The following is a 20,918-nucleotide window of genomic DNA, read 5'->3' as shown; positions in this document are numbered from 1 at the left end:
GAAGAGGGGTCAGGGAAGAGTAGATTGAAAGCGCGTTGGGTAATGCACAGAACTGATAGATATAATACAGTAGGTATGGCATAATGAAGAGAAAGAACCAAGACAGAAAAAGAGGGAGTAGCTAATGCAAGGAATCAACCGATAAAGCGGTAAGAAGGATAGGCGAAAGCGTGAAGAAGAACAGACAAGGGGAGAAAAAAAAAAATTATCTACTCAGAGAGAGAGAGAGAGAGAGAGAGAGAGAGAGTAAAAAAATAGATAAATCCTTGACTACCAAGTCTCCTTAACGACCAAAATGTCACAGCACAAAACTCATCGACAAACAACAGAGAAAACAAGGGTATATTAATTGAATGTAAGCGCTGCCGTTTTTTGAAGGATGTGGTCACCTTTAGTCTCGAGTTAATTGGAAATCTGGCAGACGAAAAAAAAAGTGAGAGAGAGAGAGAGAGAGAGAGAGAGAGAGAGAGAGAGAGAGAGAGAATACAGCTCTGTACTCTAAAACATGCTGCAAAAAGTGGGAGTAAAATTGTATTAAAGATATCTATGTTGTGGAAGAGATTAGTGTGTAATATATATACATGTACACCCGCGAACCAAAGTTTCGGTACCCCCCTCGATGGAAGGAAATGGAAGTCAGGGTTAGAGAGAGGGCAGGTGAACGGACAACCGTGAGTGGTACTTTGGAACTGAGCTACGAGGCGAATAGTGAGTAACCTAATGACACTGGATTCGAAACATTTCCATGCTATTCACCTGCAAAACATTATGCGTTCGTAACATACATACTGTAACATATAACATAGACTACTGTGTTATCAGGGTGTCCTGTGATACTGACTCATCTGTTTCGGATCCTCATCACACAAATAAAGCACCGAGCCAGTTGTATATAAGTTGCAACTTGTCATTATAACTGCAGTCATAATTTTTGTGAATGTTATCCCTGGATTGTCTATAGCTATAATATAGAATGACTGTGAATTTAATGTTGATTCTCACAGTAGTTGTGCGGATGGTTATATATGTGGCAATTATTTTATGTGGACGACTAAACCACATTGTGATGGACAACGCAGAGCATTCGCCAATAATTTACTATAACCAGATGAAATTAGATGCAAACAACACAAAATATTATAAGACAACGAAGACACAGCTGTGGTATCCTGCTCCGCCTTGTTATCAAGGCCTTAACTGTGGCTTCACCTCATACGTGCAATTTTTTCCTTCAGTCGCTGCCTCTTTTACTGCTCTTACTTCCCGGTATCCTCTTACTGCTAGTCGTCATATTCCTTGGAGGGTTTCTTGTCGTCCGGTCCTATAACCCCTACTGTATTACATTATTCCTCGCATCATCACTCCCAGACAAACAACGTTAGCTCAAGACTGCTGAATCTGTTAATACCATTATTGACACTGCCACTACTACTGTAATCCCCCTTTTCCTATTGTGTCTAATTTCCCTCACAGTACTACTACTGCTGCTCCTATTACTACTCCACTATAAATCTGTATAATAATAAATATGATTGTCCTTATGTCTGTGTATCTGTTAATCATAATTATTGTCCCTGTCCCACCGTCGACAACTCGTCACTGACCCGGCACCGCTACTCCAGTTCCCACCCACCATGGATTCTACTCCTCCCCCACTCGACACCACATTACCCTTCTCCTCATCCTTGGGCCAGAAGTCCTGTTGTTCATCCTTTACCGGTGAATATACGTGGCATGCATTAATAATAAAAAAGAAGGCATTTGAGAGCTAAACGGTAATCGCCCTCTAAAATATTCTGTTTGCCAAGTCCAAATCTTAGGCCATATTTTGATACCATGAAGGTTTTATGTTGATAGCTCAAGCCATTTATGAGATTTAATGGTGCTAAAGGCAGGCAATAAAAACTAGTTGATCTTTAGCAGTTAGTTTGGTGACCTTGACTCTGACCCCGAGTTGCCATTTTCGAACTCCTCCAAGATTTTGCCCATATCTTGATACGCTGAAGGCTTCATGTTGATAGCTCAAGCCGTTCATGAGATATATTAGGAACACACACACACACACACACACACACACACACACACACACACACACACACACACACACACACACACACACGCACGCACGCACGCACGCACGCGCGCGCGCGCTTGCAAACTGGTGGACGGGAGTTCGCGCCTAGCTCAGGTTGCGAAAAGTTTCACTGACGAAGTGGGTGGTTAGTCCCCCTTGAGCAAGGGGACGGGTGTGTGCGTGTGTGAAGGTCACAGCCTTGCCCTTAGATCGGACTATATGAGCTCTCAGCTCCCTTCCGGGAGGGTAAAAGCTGACAATCATGACCATCAAGTGATCCTGACCGACCCGGCGAATTACACACACACACACACACACACACACACACACATACAGATGCAGTTAAAGACATGATCGCTCCGCCTTCTAAATGTAGGCGATAATAATATAATAATAACAACAACATCGTAGATGTGTACCGTAGTGTTCCTAACATTACACTTAATAACTGCAGACCCAAACGTGCTTATATTACGGAGCACTGATATATTAACCACAAAACCGACCACAGACCGTTCTTATCATTACCACTGCACCTTCCTTATAGCACTTCACCATGGTAATACAACCCACTGTAGTCCTCTGTGAGATCGCTACACGTGTTTGGGAAAAATAACAGTGCACAACATGCCTACAAACCACTAAAATAAGCATATGATGTTTCACTGACATCTATCAAATAGCCTAGGAGAAGTTAGTGGACAAACAAACAAACGACTGGACACAGACAGACAGAAGCAGAATGTCTCGCATCGGTATGTAACGACCTGACAAAACTCTTGTGATCCTGCATTGCAGGTGTCATCACAGTAATAATAATAATAATAATAATTAATCACATGTTATTAGGCACGGTACTGAGAAGGACACACACTGGAATAGTATGTGTCGACGCAATGCAGAATCTGTTTGCCATGACAGAAGGTTGGGTTGCGATCAAACATTGATTTAGTATTACTATAACCCTACCATTACAGCATATTATGGCACTGTTTGGTTTTATATGTCACAGCTGTTTTCACTTGTTTTATCAGGGAGGTTATGGTGTTTGTCCTCCTCTGTATCATGGATATTAACATGTGATTACTACTACTACTACTTCTACGATTATTATTATCATTATTATAGGCTAACTATGATGACACCTACAAAGCAGGATCGTAATAGTTTTGGCAGGTTGTCATATACCTATGCGAGACATTCGGCCTCAGTCTATGTCCAGCCGTGTGTTTGTTTGTCCGCTAACTTCTAGGCAATTTAATGGATGTCAGTGAAACGTCACAGGTGTATTTTAATGGGTTGTAGGCATGTTGTGCGCTGTTATTTTTTTCCAAACATGTGTAGTGATCCCACAAAGGACTTCAGCGGGTTGTATTACTATGGTGAAGTGCTACAGGTAAGGTCCAGTGGCAATGATAGGAACGGTCTGTGGTTGGTTCTGTGGTTAATATATCAGAGCTCCGTAATATAGGCACGTTTGGGTCTGCGACTTTTATAATTATGTAATGTTCGGAATACTGCAGATGTATGTTGTTGCTGTCAATTTTATAATTATTCTTATTAATGCATGCCACGTATATTCACCGGTAAAAGGTGAACAACAGGCCTGGTGGCCCAAGAAGGAGGTGAGGGGTAAAATGGTTCGGAGTGGGGGAGGAATAGAGCTCATGGCGGGTGGGAGAGAGGGGGGTGGGGTGCAACTGGGGTGGCGGTGCGGGGTAAGTGACGAGTTGTCGACGGTGGGACAGGGACACAAACATAAGGACAATCATATTTATTATTATACAGATTTATAGTGGAGTAGTAATAGGAGTAGCAGTAGTAGTACTGAGGGGAATTGCAGTAGACACAATGGTGAAAGGGGCAATAGTAGTGGCAGTGGCAATAATGGTATTAACAGATACAGCAGTCTTGAGCTAACGTTGTTTGTCTGGGAGTGATGATGCGAGGAATAATGTAATACAGTAGGGGTTATAGGACCGGACGACAAGAAACCCTCCAAGGAATATGACGACTAGCAGTAAGAGGATACCGGGAAGTAAGAGCAGTAAAAGAGGCAGCGACTGAAGGAAAAAATTGCACGTATGAGGTGAAGCCACAGTTAAGGCCTTGATAACAAGGCGGAGCAGGATACCACAGCTGTGTCTTCGTTGTCTTATAATATTTTGTGTTGTTTGCATCTAATTTCATCTGGTTATAGTAAATTATTGGCGAATGCTCTGCGTTGTCCATCACAATGTGGTTTAGTCGTCCACATAAAATAATTGCCACATATATAACCATCCGCACAACTACTGTGAAAATCAACATTAAATTCACAGTCATTCTATATTATAGCTATAGACAATCCAGGGATAACATTCACAAAAATTATGACTGCAGTTATAATGACAAGTTGCAACTTATATACAACAGGCTCGGTGCTTTATTTGTGTGATGAGGATCCGAAACAGATGGGTCTGTATCACAGGACACCCTGATAACACAGTAGTCTATGTTATATGTTACAGTGTGTATGTTACGAACGCATAATGTTTTGCAGGTGAATAGCATGGAAATGTTTCGAATCCAGTGTCATTAGGTTTCTCACTATTCGTCTCGTAGCTCAGTTCCAAAGTACCACTCACGGTTGTCCGTTCACCTGCCCTCTCTCTAACCCTGACTTCCACTTCCTTCCATCGAGGGGGGGTACCGAAACTTTGGTTCGCGGGTGTACATTCCTCCCGATGAAACGATGAATTGTGTGGTGAGTTTTGTTACGATGACAGAACATTAAAATACCGGCGAAATACCACTGGGCATGCTGTGACAGTTCTGTAATTTTGTAGAGTTTCTCTTCTTGTTTCTCGATCCTACCTCAGCCCATCCTTAACTGTTGAAAGAGAACAGGTTGATGATGATGATGATGATGGTAACGATGAAATATCTTTTTCTTTCTCTGCTTTGAGACAGGGAATCTGATCTTATTGAAAAAGTCTAATAAAGTCATGCCATTAGTCACAGTAATTGCATACGCTCAGTATCATAAAAATGTCTATGGATGAATATATTATATACTTTTCTGACCACTATTTGGTGGTGGCCAGAATTAGGATTCAAGTAAGATGGAGGAATAGAAGAAGGGAAAGACGTGAGGAAGGAGTAGTTGCAAGGAGAGTGGAAAGGTTACAAGAGGATGAGAAAAAGGCAGAGTATAAGAGAGAAGTGGAGGAACGATTGGGCAAATATGAATTGGAGCAGATGGGAGACGTGGAAGGTGTGTGTAGGATATTTACAGAAGAAATATGTGCAGCATGTGATGTGGTGTGTGGAAGGAAAAGAAGATGGAGGGGGATGCAAGGAACAGCGTGGTGGACTGAAGAGGTGAGACAGGCTGTGGCATAAAAGAAGAAAGCATACAATGAATGGATGAGAAATAGGGGCATGGAAGAAGTTGAGAGGTGGAAGAGAGAGTTATATGTAGAAAGAAAGAGGTGAAAAGATTAGTAAGAGAGAGTAAGAAGAGAGTGGATGAGGAATTTGGAAGGAATTTGAGTGTAAAGTGGAGGGACTGTAAGAAAATGTTCTGGAAAGAGGTGAAAAGGGTAAGACAGGGTGAAAGTGAAGTTAGCAGGGGAGTGAAAGATAAAAATGGTAGATTACTAGTGGAGAAGGGAGAAAAAGTGAGCAGATGGAGAGAACACTTTGAGGAATTGTTGAACATAGAGGATGGAAGTAATGCGAGAATAAGTGGCTGGGGAATGGCTGGGAGAAGGAAGGAGGTGAGAAGACAGGAAGAAATCAGTAGGACAGAAGTTGTGGAAGCAATGAAGAAAGTTAAATCGGGTAAAGCCCCAGGAATTGATGGAGTGTGTGGTGAAATGCTGAAGCATGGGGGAGAGATAGTAGTAGAATGGATGTGGAAGATGTGCAGATTGGCTTAGGAGGAAGGTAGAGTCCCGGAGGATTGGAAGTCAGGTATAATTATTCCCTTGTGCAAAGGAAAAGGGGAAAAAGAAGTGTGTGGTAATCATAGGGGCATTTGTCTTCCTAGTATAATAGGAAAAGTGTATGGTAGGATACTTATTGACAGAGTTAGAGAAAGAACAGAGAAATTTGTTGGAGAAGAACAGGGAGGCGTTAGGAAGGGAAGAGGTTGTGTAGATCAGATATTCATTCTTAGATCTTTAGTGGAAAAGTTTCTAAAGAAGGGAAAGAAGTTGTATGTGGCTTTCATGGATTTGGAGAAAGCATATGACAGGGTGGATAGACAAGGATTGTGGAAAGTGTTAAGATGGAGTAGATGGGAAGTTGTTGAATGCTGTGAAGAGTATGTACGATGGTGCGAAGGCTGCAGTGCGTGTGGATGGTGAACTAAGAAAATTTTTCTCTTTGAAAGTTGGGATGAAACAGGGATGTGTCATGTCTCCATGGTTGTTCAATCTGTACATGGATGGGGTAATAAAAGAGGTACAAGGTAGAGTAGTGGATGTTGTAGTGGCCCTGGTGAGAGAGGATAGTGTTTGGAAACTCTCTGTACTGTTGTTTGCAGATGATACTGTGTTGTTGAGTGAAGACGAAGGGGAGCTGCAAGGCTTGGTGGATGAGTTTGGGAGAGTGTGTAAGAAACAGAATCTAAAGGTGAATGTAGGGAAGAGTAAAGTGATGGTCTTTGAGAGGGGTGAAGTCAGTGAATGTACAGCGAGGTTGGATGGTGAAGAATTGGAAAATGTGAGTACGTTTAAGTACTTGGGTAGTGTGATGAGTAAGGATGGAGGTTTGGAGGGTGAAGTGCTTGAAAGGGTACAGCAGGGAAGAAAGGTTGCTGGTTCTTTGAAAGCAGTGATAAGAAACAGGGAAGTGAGCATGGAAGTTAAAAAGTTACTACATGACAGTATTGTGATACCAACTCTAACGTATGGAAGTGAAGCTTGGATGTTGTTGGAAGGACACAAGTCAAGAGTGAGAGCAGTGGAAATGAGTTATTTAAGCGGAGCCTGTGGAGTCACATGGAGAGACAGGCTGACGAAAGGAGCATTGTGGTGTGGATGTGGATGTGATAGGAAGCGTTATGAGGAACGCACTGTGGTGGTTTGGCCATGTGGAGAGGATGGAGGGTGAAAGACTGACGAAGAGAGTGTATGTGAGTGAGATGGAGGGGGGAAGAGGGAGGGGGAGGCCGAGGATGAGATGGAGGGATGGGGTGGAGAGGTATATGAAAGAGGGGGGGTGTGAGTTGGGAGCAGGGCAGTGAAATGGCAGGGGACAGGGCGACTTGGAGGCGATTTGTTTGTGGCCACCCCAAACGGGATTGAGGCATCTGGCAATAGATAGATAGATAGATAGATCTCCATTATGAAAATCACTTTTATTTGTAGTTTATTCATTCTGTTACAAAATGACTGTACTTCGCCTATGTGGGCCCTCGGCCCTATTCTGAGAATAGCGTGAAAAGGTAATAGGAACAATATGAAAATTACATTAAGAACATGTGGTGAATGAAAGACTGGGTGCTTGGAACGGGCGATGGGAGAACATAGTCTGTGACTATACCTTTTTCCTATAATTTGACCTATAGTTTCACATTGAATGTTGGCTGCAACGATAGTTTAACACTAGAATAGGATTCTAATCACGAAGTGCTATGGAGGGGATGTTGAGCCGTAGCATTAACCCTTACTACTATTAAGCTACGTGAAATTACCAGCAAAAAGGGGAATATCTGGGTCAAGTTTTGGTGAAAGAGCTATAAAATTGAAAATATAGGGAAATGCAACTGCATAGTTGAACTAGAAAGCACTCAGAAAGCGCATACCTCTGCCAATGACACTGCCATTGAAAAGGACCCGGATCCGGATCCGAGGATATAGGATCAGGATCTGGATCCGCCCCAAAATTTAATCAATTTTTTGTAGGTTCATGACCAACTTTTCCACAAAATTTTATTTAAATTCACAGAGAGCTTTTGGATATATTGGATATATTTCATCAAAATCCATTAATAACATTTTTAGTAATCCAGGATCCAGATCCGTAAATATAGGATCCGGATCCGCTCCAAAATTTAATCAAATCTTTCTTGTTCCATAGTCTACCTTTCCACAGAATTTCATTAAAATTCACTGAGAGCTTTTGGAGATACTGTGCGGGATACTCCGGATCCTAATCCGGATCCGCCATCAGATTTCATAATTTTTTTCTTGACCCGTGGCCCACTCGTCAACAAAATTTCATCAAAATCCGTTCATGACTTTTTGAGTAATCCTGCTAACAGACAGACAGACAAATAAACCAACAAGGGGTAAAACATACCCTCCTTGGTGGAGGTAACAATCCTCCAGAAAATATGACGGGTATTTTCGGCTATTGACAAGCGGAGATCTCTATGATTGGAACTCCAAACTTCGCGAATATGAGCTAGTAGGTAAAAACGGGTACGTTGAGCAAAACTCCACGTGCAGACAACTTAGACTCTAGAGGGTCAATAAGCATGGATGCCCTGGTGCTACATGGAATCAAGGAGCAATAAAGGGCTTACAGTAACTCGGCAGGTGACAGAACCACACAGTGAATGAAGTTTTTCCATCTTTGTTTACGACTAGGCTTCTTCTTCAAGCAGGTGATGCTAGGTTAAAAGACAGAGGCAGGTGAAAATGAGGGATACGGAAGTGATCGATAGAGAAGTAGGTGCAGTATGGATGGAAGTTGTAGGCATGTGGGTCTTTGTGAAGGGAATATTAGATGGGGAAGGAAAAGAGCTTTGTTGAGGAAGACCGATGACTATTTTACAGTACGAATAATGGCAAGAAAGACGATGATGATAAGATGATAATGACAATGTAACAGGTTCATCTTCAGTGATGGAAGGGTATAGTCTGTGGGCCGTTGTGTAAAGGACCTAAGCTGGAGTACGAAGAGAAAGTTTGTTGACGATGGTTGATGATTGAAGAATGATGAGGATGACGACGAGGACGAAATGGGACTTTACTCTGTTCGGGATTATGATTTATACAAGAGAAAAAAAAGTGCCCGATTACCTGAAAAGATAACATTAACCCCTTCATGTCGTCTAGCATTTCCATCGAATCCAAAGTGGCGTCACGAACAATGCCTCTCTGAAGCTCGATGTGATTTACGCGACACCCCTCACAATCGTCGATTACAGATGGAAGTGGAAATAAAATGAAATAAAAATCAGTCACACTGGCCGGTCAATATGCCTCTCTCTCTCTCTCTCTCTCTCTCTCTCTCTCTGTTTGGAACTTGCTGAAGTACCCTACGGCTGATCAAATACACAGCTGTGTTGAGATGGGTGGGTGGGTAAATGAACATGTGGGTGGATGGATTGGTTTTCTGTGAGAGTAGGAAATACGTCCATTAAGGCGTATGCCCATGGAAAGATAGGTCAAAGGAAGAGATTGGTAAGTTTACAAATTAAGGTGAAAAATAGGCATAAGAAAGATAGCTGAGACCTACCATGGTGGGAAAACAGATTAAGAGAGAAAGCGGTGAGTCCATATTGTAAGGAACACACTGGTCTAAGAAGATGAGGAAGAAATCTCCCCCTTCCCCATATAAAGTATTCACGTGGGTGGAATATTGTAGGCAAGTCCGCCACGTGGAGGAATATAAATCCATGAGTCAAAGGGTAACCTCCATATTTGAATGAAATTTGTCCACGATGGGAATAGGTCCCTGTAAAATATGGAGAAATATATCCGTGTGAAAAGCAAAACAATGATAGATAATGGTCTATTGAGTAAAACTAGGACCATGAGAAATTGGTCTGTGGAATGAAACAGGTCCATGCAGAGAACAGGCATCTCTGGAAGGGAAGAAAGTAGGTAAAAACGTGAAAGTATATCTACCGTGAAAATCAGTTACACGGGGAAACAAGTCCATGAAAAGAAATAAGTCCTTGTGAAATATAGGTATCTTTGTGTGTGGTGAAAATAGGTCCTTGGGGGATTACGTCAATGGGCAAAAAGATTCGATGAGGGAAAATATATTTATGGTGAGGAAAATAGTACATGGAGAGAACCGAGCCATGCATGAATAGGTCCAGGGGCGGAAAACAGAGGGCTGATCCCTAAGGGTGTGTGGCCAGACGGGCTTAGGCTGCTGATTTCCGTGATTTCCTATTATCCTCTTCACTACGGTGCCTGTGTTCTTGCTAGTCTCCTTTAGTATATTCAGTTTATGAGAGCGGCAGTAAAAGTATTAGAAATAATCATCTTTTTTTTTTTTTAATGCGATAAAGAATGAACCAAATGCTGAGATCGCAAAACATTGCTTCCAAGAAAAAAATAAATAAAAACAATACAAAAGAGAGCAAAATTCAAGATCCGTTTTCGAGATGCCTGGACACACTGCGTTTGAAAGACTGGAGATTATCAGGAAGTAGGAAATACAGACAGAGGGAGACAGTTCCAGAGTTAACCCGTTGCATAAATGAAGGACTGGGAGTAACAGTTAACTCTTGCATTAGAGACTTGGACAGAAAAGGGATGAGAGTTTGTTCCTAGAAGGACGCTACACACTCGTCGTAGAGGTGGAGGGATGCAAGCAGACAGTTCAGAGGAGCAGTGACCATTGAAGTAGCGATAGAAAAGAGATAAAGAGGCAACAGTGCAGTGAAGAGACAGAGGTTGAAGGGAGCCAGTAAGAGAAGGAGTGTTGATTAGACGAAAAGCCTTTGTCTCCACCCTATTGAGAAGAGCTGCACGTGGGGAGCCACCCCACACATGAAAGTTGTACTCTATACAGGAGCGAATAAAACCCATGTATAAAGTCAACAACTGTGGAAGGGTAAAGAAGGCATGAAGTCGGCTTAGCACACCTAATCTCATGGAAGCAGATTTTACAAGAGATGCAATATGATCTTTCCAAGATAAGTCCCGAGTGAATGAAACCCCAAGCATGTTCAAGGATGACTCAGGATTGAGCAGGAAATTATTAAACATTAGTGGGTACTCCTGTGGAACATTTTGACGGGTTGATAGGTGTAAAAACTGAGTCTTTGATGCATTAAAAACAACATGAATATTTTCACCCCAGTCAGAGACACGAGCCAAGGCAGACATTAGGTGTGCCATAGCCTCATCCCATGTTTGCTGAAGTAACTGCTGAGATGGACGTTGCGGAAACCGAATGGAAAGGTGAAGGGTGGAATCATCAGTGTACGAGTGGATAGGATTAGATATACAACTTAGACGATAATTTATGAACAAAAGAAAGAGAGTTGGTGATAGGATAGAGCCCTGAGGAACACCATTGTTAATAGATCTAGGAGAAGAACGATGACCGTCTACAGCAGCAACTATAGAATGACCAGAAAGGAAGATATAGATGAAGGCACAGATAGAAGGATAGAAACAGTAAAACGGCAGGTTAGAAATTAAAGATTTATGCCAGACTCAATCGAAAGTCTTTGAGATGTCAAGTGCAATGGCAAAGTTTTCACCAAAGTCCCTGAAAGGAAGATGACCAGGGGTCTGGAAGGAAGGTGAGAAGATCGCCAGTGGAACGTTTCTGACAGAACCCATACTGACGATCAGAAAGAAGGTTGTGATACGAAACATGCTTTAAATTTTTTCTGTTAGGAATAGACTCGAAAACTTTTCAGACACAGGATGTTAGAGCAATTGGACGATAGTTAGAGGGTTGGGAATGGTCACACTCCTTTGTGACTGACTGAATGAGAGCAAACTTCCAGCAAGAAGGAAAGATACAAGTTGAAAGACAATGGCGAAAGAGTTTACTTAGGCAGGGTGTAAGCACAGAAGCACAGTTCTTGAGGACAACAGAAGGGACTCCATCAGGCCCATATGCCTAGTTAGTATTGAGGCCATTGATGGCAGAAAATACATCAGATGAAGAATTTTATTGTCACCCATGAGGAAGTCAGTGAGGGGAAGTGATGGAGGAACAGCACTGGAATCATCTAAGGTGGAACTGGAGGAGAAAGTCTGAGCAAAGAAATCTGCTTTATCAGTAGAAGAAATAGCTACAGAGCCATCAGAGTAGAAAAGAGAAGGGAAGGATGATGAGGTAAAGTTGTAAGAAAGGTTTTTGGCAAGGTGCCAAAAGGAGTGGGAAGAATTCGATTTGGAGAGTTGGGAGCATTTAGTACGGATGAAATTTCTTTCAGCAGAGCGAAGAACAGACTTAGCATGATTCCGGGCAGAAACATAAAAAAGATGTGATTCAGGGGTGGGTTGGCTCCAGTACCTTTTATAGGCCCTCTCCTTGTTGCAGACAGCATTAGAACAAGCGTGATTAAACAAGGCTTTCTTGCATTAATTAAAGGATATGAGAAAGGAATGGATGCTTCCATGCCCGTGAGAATAACCTCCGTAATGCGCAAGGCATACTTACAGTAGGTGGCTCCCGGCCATGGAAGCAATAATCATTCCAAGAAAAATCAAAGAAGTACTGCCTGAGGGCCTCTCAATCTGCAGCTCCAAAGTGCCACAGATGTCGTTTCTTTGGAGGGCCCATAGGCTGTGCCAGAGCGATAGGACAGGTTAAGGTAATAAGGTTATGATCGGAGGAGCCCGACGGAGAGAAAAGATTAAGAGTGTAGCAGAAGGATTAGTTGTAAGGAAGAGGTCAGGTATGTTGGAGCTCTCCCCAAGGCAGTCAGAGATACGGGTAGGGTGCTGTACAAGCTCCTCTAGGCCATTAAAGATAGAAAAGATGTAGGCTTGTTCACCAGGTGGATCAGTGAAAGGAGAGGAGAGCCAAAGGTGGTGGTGAATATTGAAATCCCATAGAATGGAGATTTCAGAGAAAGGAGAAATGGATAGAATGTGTTCCATCGTAGAAGTAAGATAGTCGAAGAATTTTTTATAGTCAGTAGAATTAGGAGATAGGTAAACAACGCAGATATATTTAGTCAGAGAATGATATGAAAGCCGAAGCCAGAGTGTAGAGAATTCAGAAGAATCAAGTTCAGGAACACGAGAGGAAGATAAGTCGTTGGCTACATATACACAACAGCCACCTTTGGCTTTGAAATGAGAGTCAGGTTCCTCAGACAGCTGAGTCTCTGTTAAGAAGAGAAGGTGAGGTTTAGAGGAAAAGAGATGGTATTTAACAGAGAGAAAGTTGGAGGAATGACCGCGAATGTTGCAGAAATGAAGAAGTGAGTCAGAGTGGTTCCAGGCATGCAGAGTCATCACCGGGAAAGGGGCGGATGATGGGGGCATTTATGGTCCCCCCCCCCCCTGGGGACTCCGAGGCATGCTTACAATTCGCCATTTTTCTTAAATTTTGAAAAGGTAGTGTTGTGTGTACTGTGCATATAGATTAATGTTGACTGTAGACTGTATGATGTGTAAATTCAGTTATATTTGTCTTTTGCCGGATAATAGTTGTCGGCTCCATACAGTTCCCTCACAGTTAAGGAAATGCTGTTATTTCACGCAAAATTTCAGAGCTACATTCCACATAATGTTCATCAACCCTTGTTTGTAAATTGACTTTTTAAACTGAACCTGCTTGTGTGTGTGTGTGTGTGTGTGTGTGTGTGTGTGTGTGTGTGTGTGTGTGTGTGTGTGTGTGTGTGTGTGCGCGTAAATAAAATACAAGGTACCTGGTCGTATACTAAATAGAATCTCCATGCTGGAATGATGGGCCTGTCATGCTCATAGGCTTGATCCTCAGGAGATGACTGAAGGTTTAGTGATCCTGTAATACCACTAAGGGGAGTAGGCTGATCCTCTATATTTACACGTACTGCACAACAGCAACCTAGCACTGAGCTTATACACCTCCAAGCGCATATTATGGAATTGGCTTTTACCATCACCATAATGGAATATCTATTCCAGCCCGGATTCCCTTATAACACCTAAATGAAGGAACACTTGTCTAAACTCGTTTAGTACTTAGCGTCATTACTGTTTAATCTTTCCACCACCACTGAAGGAATGACCTATCGTTGTCGAACTATTAGAAACTCACTCTAGACTTTCGCAGAAAGAAGTTGTAAAGAAATAAGGGGAACAAGAATAGTCAGGAGTAAAAGAAGGAGAGAGAGAGAGAGAGAGAGAGAGCACAATGACGGACCAGAGGCCATGCAACAATAAGCTGCCTGGGATGAGCCTGTAGCCCCCTGCTCAATGACGAATTAAAGGCAGAAGAGGTAGAACAAACTGGGCCTCGTGCCATTCAATAAGGCAGGCACTCATAGCCCTCTAATATATTATAATAGCCCTCCTGCCAATGTGCTTCATTGAGGAATCCCATCTGCTTTTGCATCAACATTTGTAGGCCTCTGAAGACGTTGTGGGAAGAGAAGCACAAGTGAGCAACCTTGAAGTAAGCACTGTTATAAAGTACACATTTCAACCCATATCCTTCTATGAGGAAAAGCCTCCATGTCTCACCCCCTTCATGTCACCAGTGTCACCAGCAGCATCGCCAGCAGGAGGCCATACGGAAAGGAAGATTCATCTGGATCCCTAGTTGGACGTGGTAGTCCATTAGCCCATTGCAAGTGCCAGGCGCAGGTTCACATGCATACGTTATAACAAGCTTTGAGGTTCATTAAGGTCTGTAAACTTCTTTGGCAGTCTAAGTTGACATAGCGCTGCCACACAGGAACGAGTGGCCGAAAATCCAGGAAACTGATGCTGAATGTCTGAGTGCACAAGTGCATTAGTAAGGAGCTGCAATATTAATGGGAACCCGGATATATGTGTTGCAACTACAGGAATACCTTCCTGCATCAAGAGGGGCAGAGTCTTGCTTCATCTGCCATCATCATAATTATGAGATAGGGCAGATGTTCCATGATAACCCTCTTACGTAAAGGAACATAGAGTGATATTCCTCACTCCCTGGAAAGGCTAGAGGCACCAAGAGAGAGAGAACGGTCCTACAACACATGATGCATGATGTCTGCCATGCCCGTCATCATTACACCTTAACCGAGGCTCAAGATGCCCAGCGACCACTCTCAGGTAATGGATAGTACAGTGGCAGCATATCCTTAGCAACAGTGTCTCATTTGTATAGTAGGCCGACTTCAGGAATGTGTGAAGAATAATGACAGCCAATTTAAGCACCTAAGGAAATAGCCTTTAAGCAGCATGGGTATGTCACATGCCATACGTAAAAGCATCCCGGTCCTGCAAAGGACGTTATATGGAAGGAAGGTCTCTTATAAGGTAGAGACATGTGCTGATTTAACTCTCTCCCACACCTCATAGAAGTAAGTGAGTCTGCCGCACTCCCACAAGGCTAAACATGCTTATTTCTATTGCAGCACATCCTTGCCTTTGCGTTTGCACCTTCACAAATACGAGGTTTTGCGAATATTACTTTTCCTCTACCGGTAGCCTTAATGACGTTACGTAACCTAAGGACAGTTTCTAGCTTGCTGTTTACAGAGGCTATTTCGAGTTTCATGAAGGACATCTTAGTTTTCTGCATATATCTTTCCTTCATGGAATGAATAAGAGTTGAAGATGAATATTTTTCGTAAAAATGCCTGCACTGGAGAAAAGCGGCTTTCTTCCCCTCCACCCTTTTCATGTTAGTATTATAGTGGCCATTGTAATGCAGTTATTGTGTATTGCTAGCAACAATTTTAGTAACGAAAAAAACTCATGTAAAGTAAGTATGTACCTACTTTTGCATTATCATAAAATGTATAAGGAGTATGTGGCTACATGCTAAAATCATTCATTCATTTAGTATGCATTCACTTCTTTGATCCACATACCAGTTTTTCTAACCTCACCAGGCACACCTCTCACTTCGGGACAGACGTACTAAGAGAAAATCATCAGCAGAAATACTTTCCTTTAAATTAATCTCAATATTCCCGAGTCTCTTCGCCACCCCCCACCCCCACAGCCCCATACACTCGCTGTCCAAACTCTGAAGTACTCACAACCTTGCCTTTTGCGGCACTGAAATATCTATACTGGCTACTATGGTTTGTGAACTGCATTGATTGATAGAAATTAAAGACATTCCCTGAGTCTAATTAGGTTCTTTTGTGACTCCAAAAGCCTAGATACGAGAGAAGCAATGGACAAATACAGCAATGAATGAATGGGTGTGTGACCTATGTCTTCGGGCATGCTGTTGACTATTTCACCCATTATTATTTTCTCTCCTTTTCATTGTTATCTGAACCCGACCTTAACCACCTGATGGTGGGAAAAAGAAATGGGATGATGTGATGATGATGTGACGCTAATAACAATTTACCAGTATTATGCCACGTTGAGTACACCGCGTCCCATCCGATCAGCGAAGTTAAGCAACGTTGGGTCTAGTTAGTACTTGGATGGGTGACCGCCTGGGAACACCAGATGCTGTTGGCATCCCTACGTGTCAAGTGGGGTTGGTGGAGGATTAGTGCCCCTCCCTGTAAAACAGTTAACTCTAAGCCCTTGGCCACCCCGTTTGGGATACATGGCGTCTGGCAATGAATGAATGAATATTAAAATTGTTTGCACGTCGAGATAGATCAATGTCTTTCACACACTACTAATGTTTTTCCTGTGCCAACCCATCTCCACAAAGCTTCACCAGTGCATCTCCCAAGCTGCAACTACAACTATCGGTTTGGTGCGCAAGCATTATAGTGTACTTTGCGAGCAGCAGAGAAACGTGCAGAGCAGAGGAGTGGAAGCTACTGTCTCTCCCACCTTACCATCTCCCACCTCACACAGACTGGTGTTTTTGGCCAATTATGGCGTCTGATGCACACTTCCATCTAGAAATAGGGACTTCCGTCAGTACTATAATACCCTCAGCGACCAACAAAGCTAATGGCCAATTCTCCTATGACCTCTTGGTAGCTAAAGAAAGCTTGATAGCCACCTTTGGTACAAGAACCTTGCACCTGGATTTCAGGGAGATATGCACCTGACCTTTGGTTTCTCTAATGTTAGGCACCCCATAATGGGCCTGGATTTTCTGTGTGTACTGGACTTTCATTTGCCGCCAAGCACAGGAGTCTTCCACGAAAATACAAACTCCATGGTCAAGGTAATGCTGTTCAACAAGGGCAACTGATGGATCACTAAACTTTGATCTGTGTCTCCATACGATACACTCTCATAAGAATTCCACACCTTTACTACCTCTGTTCACAGAACAACTGCACACAAACACGGGTTGATTCAGTAAATTAATGCCTCTGGTCATCCCTGCATTCCTCATCTTCGATGTCTACCACATAAACGAAAGCATGATGTCAAGAAGGAATTTGGCCAACCCTTTCGGAAGACCATCCTCTGCCCTTCCATTAACCGTTGGATATCACCACTCCAAAATGGTGTCGAAGGCAACAGTGGGGGAAATGGAGAATAGCCGGAGAATGCAGGGCTCCTAATGCTATGACTTGGCTTGACCAGAACCCATTCCACGTATTCCTGATTTCCATACCAAGCTTCATGAACGCATCATCTCCAGGACTGATTTAATTTACGCATTTCATTAGGTCCCTGTTGCTCCAGACGATGCCAAAAAGAAAGCTGTCATCACGCCATTCAAACCTGATGACGAACTTTGCCTTTCCACAACACAGCCCAGAGATTTCAGTGTTTCAGTAACCAGACAGTGTAAGACCTGGACATAGTTACAGCAAACACCGGTGACATTCTAGTCGTGTCAGCAACCGAGGAACTACATAAGTAACATCTCTGCCAACTCATCTCCCGAATGCATTAACATTGCTTCATCACCCTTCTAAAAGCATACTGGGAGTACCGTTCCTGTAATTCTCGGACATCGAGTGACTGCTGCTGGCATCACCCCATTACAACTGAAAGTATTGGTAATCATGAAATTTCCATAGCCGTAATGTACCTATAACCTTCATGAATTCCTGATGTTTCATAGCTCATGCTACAGATATTCTGGCTAAAGAAAACATCAAACAAAACTCGTGTGGTCTAAGAAAGCACAGAATGCATATACTGTAATGATATGAAAGACCACGTGGCTGACGTCAGACTCACACCCCCCTTGCCCCAACACACACGGTCCTCACAATGGATGCCTCTTCTTACACCATAGGAGACATCTTGCAAGTGGAAATGACAGCTTCCTCAGATCCATAGTCTTGTTCAGCAGATGCCTTGAGTCAATGTAGAGGAAAATATGCATTGTTTTCAACAGAGTCTTGCTGGCTATATATGAAGCCATCTACTGCTCCAGCCACTTCATCAGGCCAAGGGAATTCCACATCGAAGCAACCCACAAACCTATATACACCGTGGCTTAAAGTGGTGACAACTTCGTTCAGGTGTGTTGATAATTAACTGTCATCTCAGAGTACATGCTGGATATCTCACTTATGTGGGGGCAAAAAATATGGTACCTCATATCCTCGTCTTAGGCACGACAACGAGGCCCAGGGTGGCACTCCCACAGAGGCTGCATCACCAGAAACTATGAGCACTGAAACAATGGTCAGCACAGTGTCAGGCCATACTGGCCACACCGCCACCTAGAATCTCTTTCAGCTAAACCGTACTTGCACTAGCCTAGGCAAACAAAGACGGAACTTTAAGTACTGTCAGCTAGTACCACCACCCCGGAGGCTTCAATAGTTCACCATTCCAGGTTTCTCACATACATTCTAGAGCGATGTACCCTGACCCAAGCACGTTTATACATTCTCCCACAGTTTAACAAACATTTCTTCAGTCATTTGCATTCCCTTGGTTACCCAGGGATACAAGCTATGCAGCACCTCAGCAAACAAGTGGTATGGCCTGTGTCGTGGAGGTATATCAAACACTCACCTCGAGAATGTGTAACCTGTTAAGTGTGTAAAATTAACAAGCATATAAAGGCTCCATCACGATGCTCACCCAGTCCTTTCACACGGTCTGTGTTCCCATCGACGAACTACTGCAAGCCTATTGAATCTGCTGGGTCATCCCCAACTGCACTGCAGCATATCCCGGTCGGCAGAAACTATTCCCAGGACAGCACGACGGAGTGTAAAGCATATAATTCATTCCAGTATGGGTAGCAGGTCTGAGTACCCTTCACATCATCATCATCATGAACCACAGGGTGCAGTCCGAATCATGTACTGTAATTGGTGAGAGAGGCCAAATTTTCTCAACACCACTCAGCATTAGAGAGCTGCTTACCATCCTGAAAACAACTGTGTGTTTAAATAATGTAAAGGATGGGAGAAGGAAGCTCTCACAGCACAATCACACCGTACACAGTGGATGGAGACCGTGTCTATTGTCCTCATTACAGTCTGTACCACTGATAAAGAGTAATATCACTCCTCGGACTAAACTGAGTCCTGAGAGGATGTCGTCCTGCCAGGGCAATTCATATGTGACATTACTAGCCAACCATCCCTGTCCTCCCTGCTTTTCCGCAGTGTGCAAAGACAAGTCTGCCTTCCACCCTGCCGTGATCACAGTCAAACCAACCCACCCATCTGCCATCACAGGTTGCGTCCACAGCATATATCTTTGTCCAGCACGATGCACAGATACAGTAGTAGGGCAGGCGAAAATCAATATTCCAGAATCGATTCCTAGAGTTCTGACGGGACACATGGGAATCGGTTCATTAACGTGGAAAACTGATTCCCCTGTTGTGATTCAGCTAACGCTACAGCGGGCTGAGCGGGTGCAAGTCGCCAACATTGCCACTGCCCTTACGCATGCCACACTGCTGCTGGAGTCAGTAAGAGAATGGGTCGAATTCAGTGGTGGGGTGTGGCAACTCAGTACCTGCTGGACAGCTGCAAGTGTTGCCGACACGACTGGTTCCACTGGGACCATCGTAATGGGAGGTTCAATGCATATTCCATCTGCCTCGCACTGGGGGCGGGCATTAATTGATTCCGGAATGGTAATTATTATGATCCGCATACTTCATACATCAGCTGTGAAGGAGAGATTGTCATATTAACCGAAATTAATTTTGTATATATTACATTGATAGAGCATCTATGTTTCTCACGACGGAAGGGAACTGTGTTTACTTTAAAAAATATTAGTATCATTTTCGACGTTCATCATTCTGTGGTTAGAGACAATTCTTTAGTGTACTTACTTAAAAAGTAGGGAATGAGTAACATTCCTTTTCTGAGGTTCTCAATTTCTCATATTAGACTAGTGCTGTCAGCGAGTGGGTTCACCGAGTTGCTCTTCTCCCTACGACATATTTACACTTAGGAATCGATTCCGGAATTCATTCAGGCTATCCCATTGGCACTTTGAATAAGAATAAACGATTCTGGTTTTATCAACTCTTGCTCAGTCACAACACAGACTCTTTTGAACGACCAAATTTGGGGCCCTTCCATATTCTGTCATGCAGGTTAAAGAGTCTTATAAATGATCAAAATCCTTGGACAGACACAAATAAGCCACCCACCTACCCAACAACAGCCCACTGCATAAACACCCATTCCCATCCACCCTACCACATCAGCACCCACTTCCATCAGCCTGGCAAGAACATCACCTAATTCCTCATTCCCCGGTATTTATTGCTCTTCCCTCTCTCGACAAGCCCCACCCACCTTTTACCCAACCCCGGCACTCTAGGTCTTCCCACCCCCAAACCTACCCCAACTCCCATCACACTCAGGCTCTCCCTGAACCCTTCCTCTTCCCCTTATCCAGCCTCAATTGCCAGCACCAATTGCACTCTCATCTCCTCCTCCATCCAAACTGCATGCGCCAGCCTCCCTCCCCCCCCCCCACACACACAGCTACATCCCAACCCTGCCCCACGCTTTCCCTGACCCCACCACAGCTACACAGCCCCACAGCCCAGCATACACACTGAGCATCCTAACCACAGCCATATTCCGAGACAGACACTTCTTCCGGGAGTCCAGACCCACCCATGA

At 43.4% G+C, this 20,918-nt stretch overlaps 1 pseudogene; it reads left to right on the top strand.

Moving 5' to 3' along the window:
• The first annotated feature begins 16,276 nt into the window (after nucleotides 1–16,276).
• LOC145418822 (5S ribosomal RNA) lies at nucleotides 16,277–16,396 on the top strand (annotated as a pseudogene).
• Nucleotides 16,397–20,918: the final 4,522 nt, after the last annotated feature.

Source organism: Coenobita brevimanus, chromosome 116 (genome assembly GCF_032717465.1).
Source record: "Coenobita brevimanus isolate Jiangsu-jjx chromosome 116, ASM3271746v2, whole genome shotgun sequence".
Classification (NCBI taxonomy): domain Eukaryota; kingdom Metazoa; phylum Arthropoda; class Malacostraca; order Decapoda; family Coenobitidae; genus Coenobita; species Coenobita brevimanus.
The sequence above is the reverse complement of the archived record's forward strand: the minus strand, read 5'-3'. Positions and strand labels throughout refer to the sequence as shown.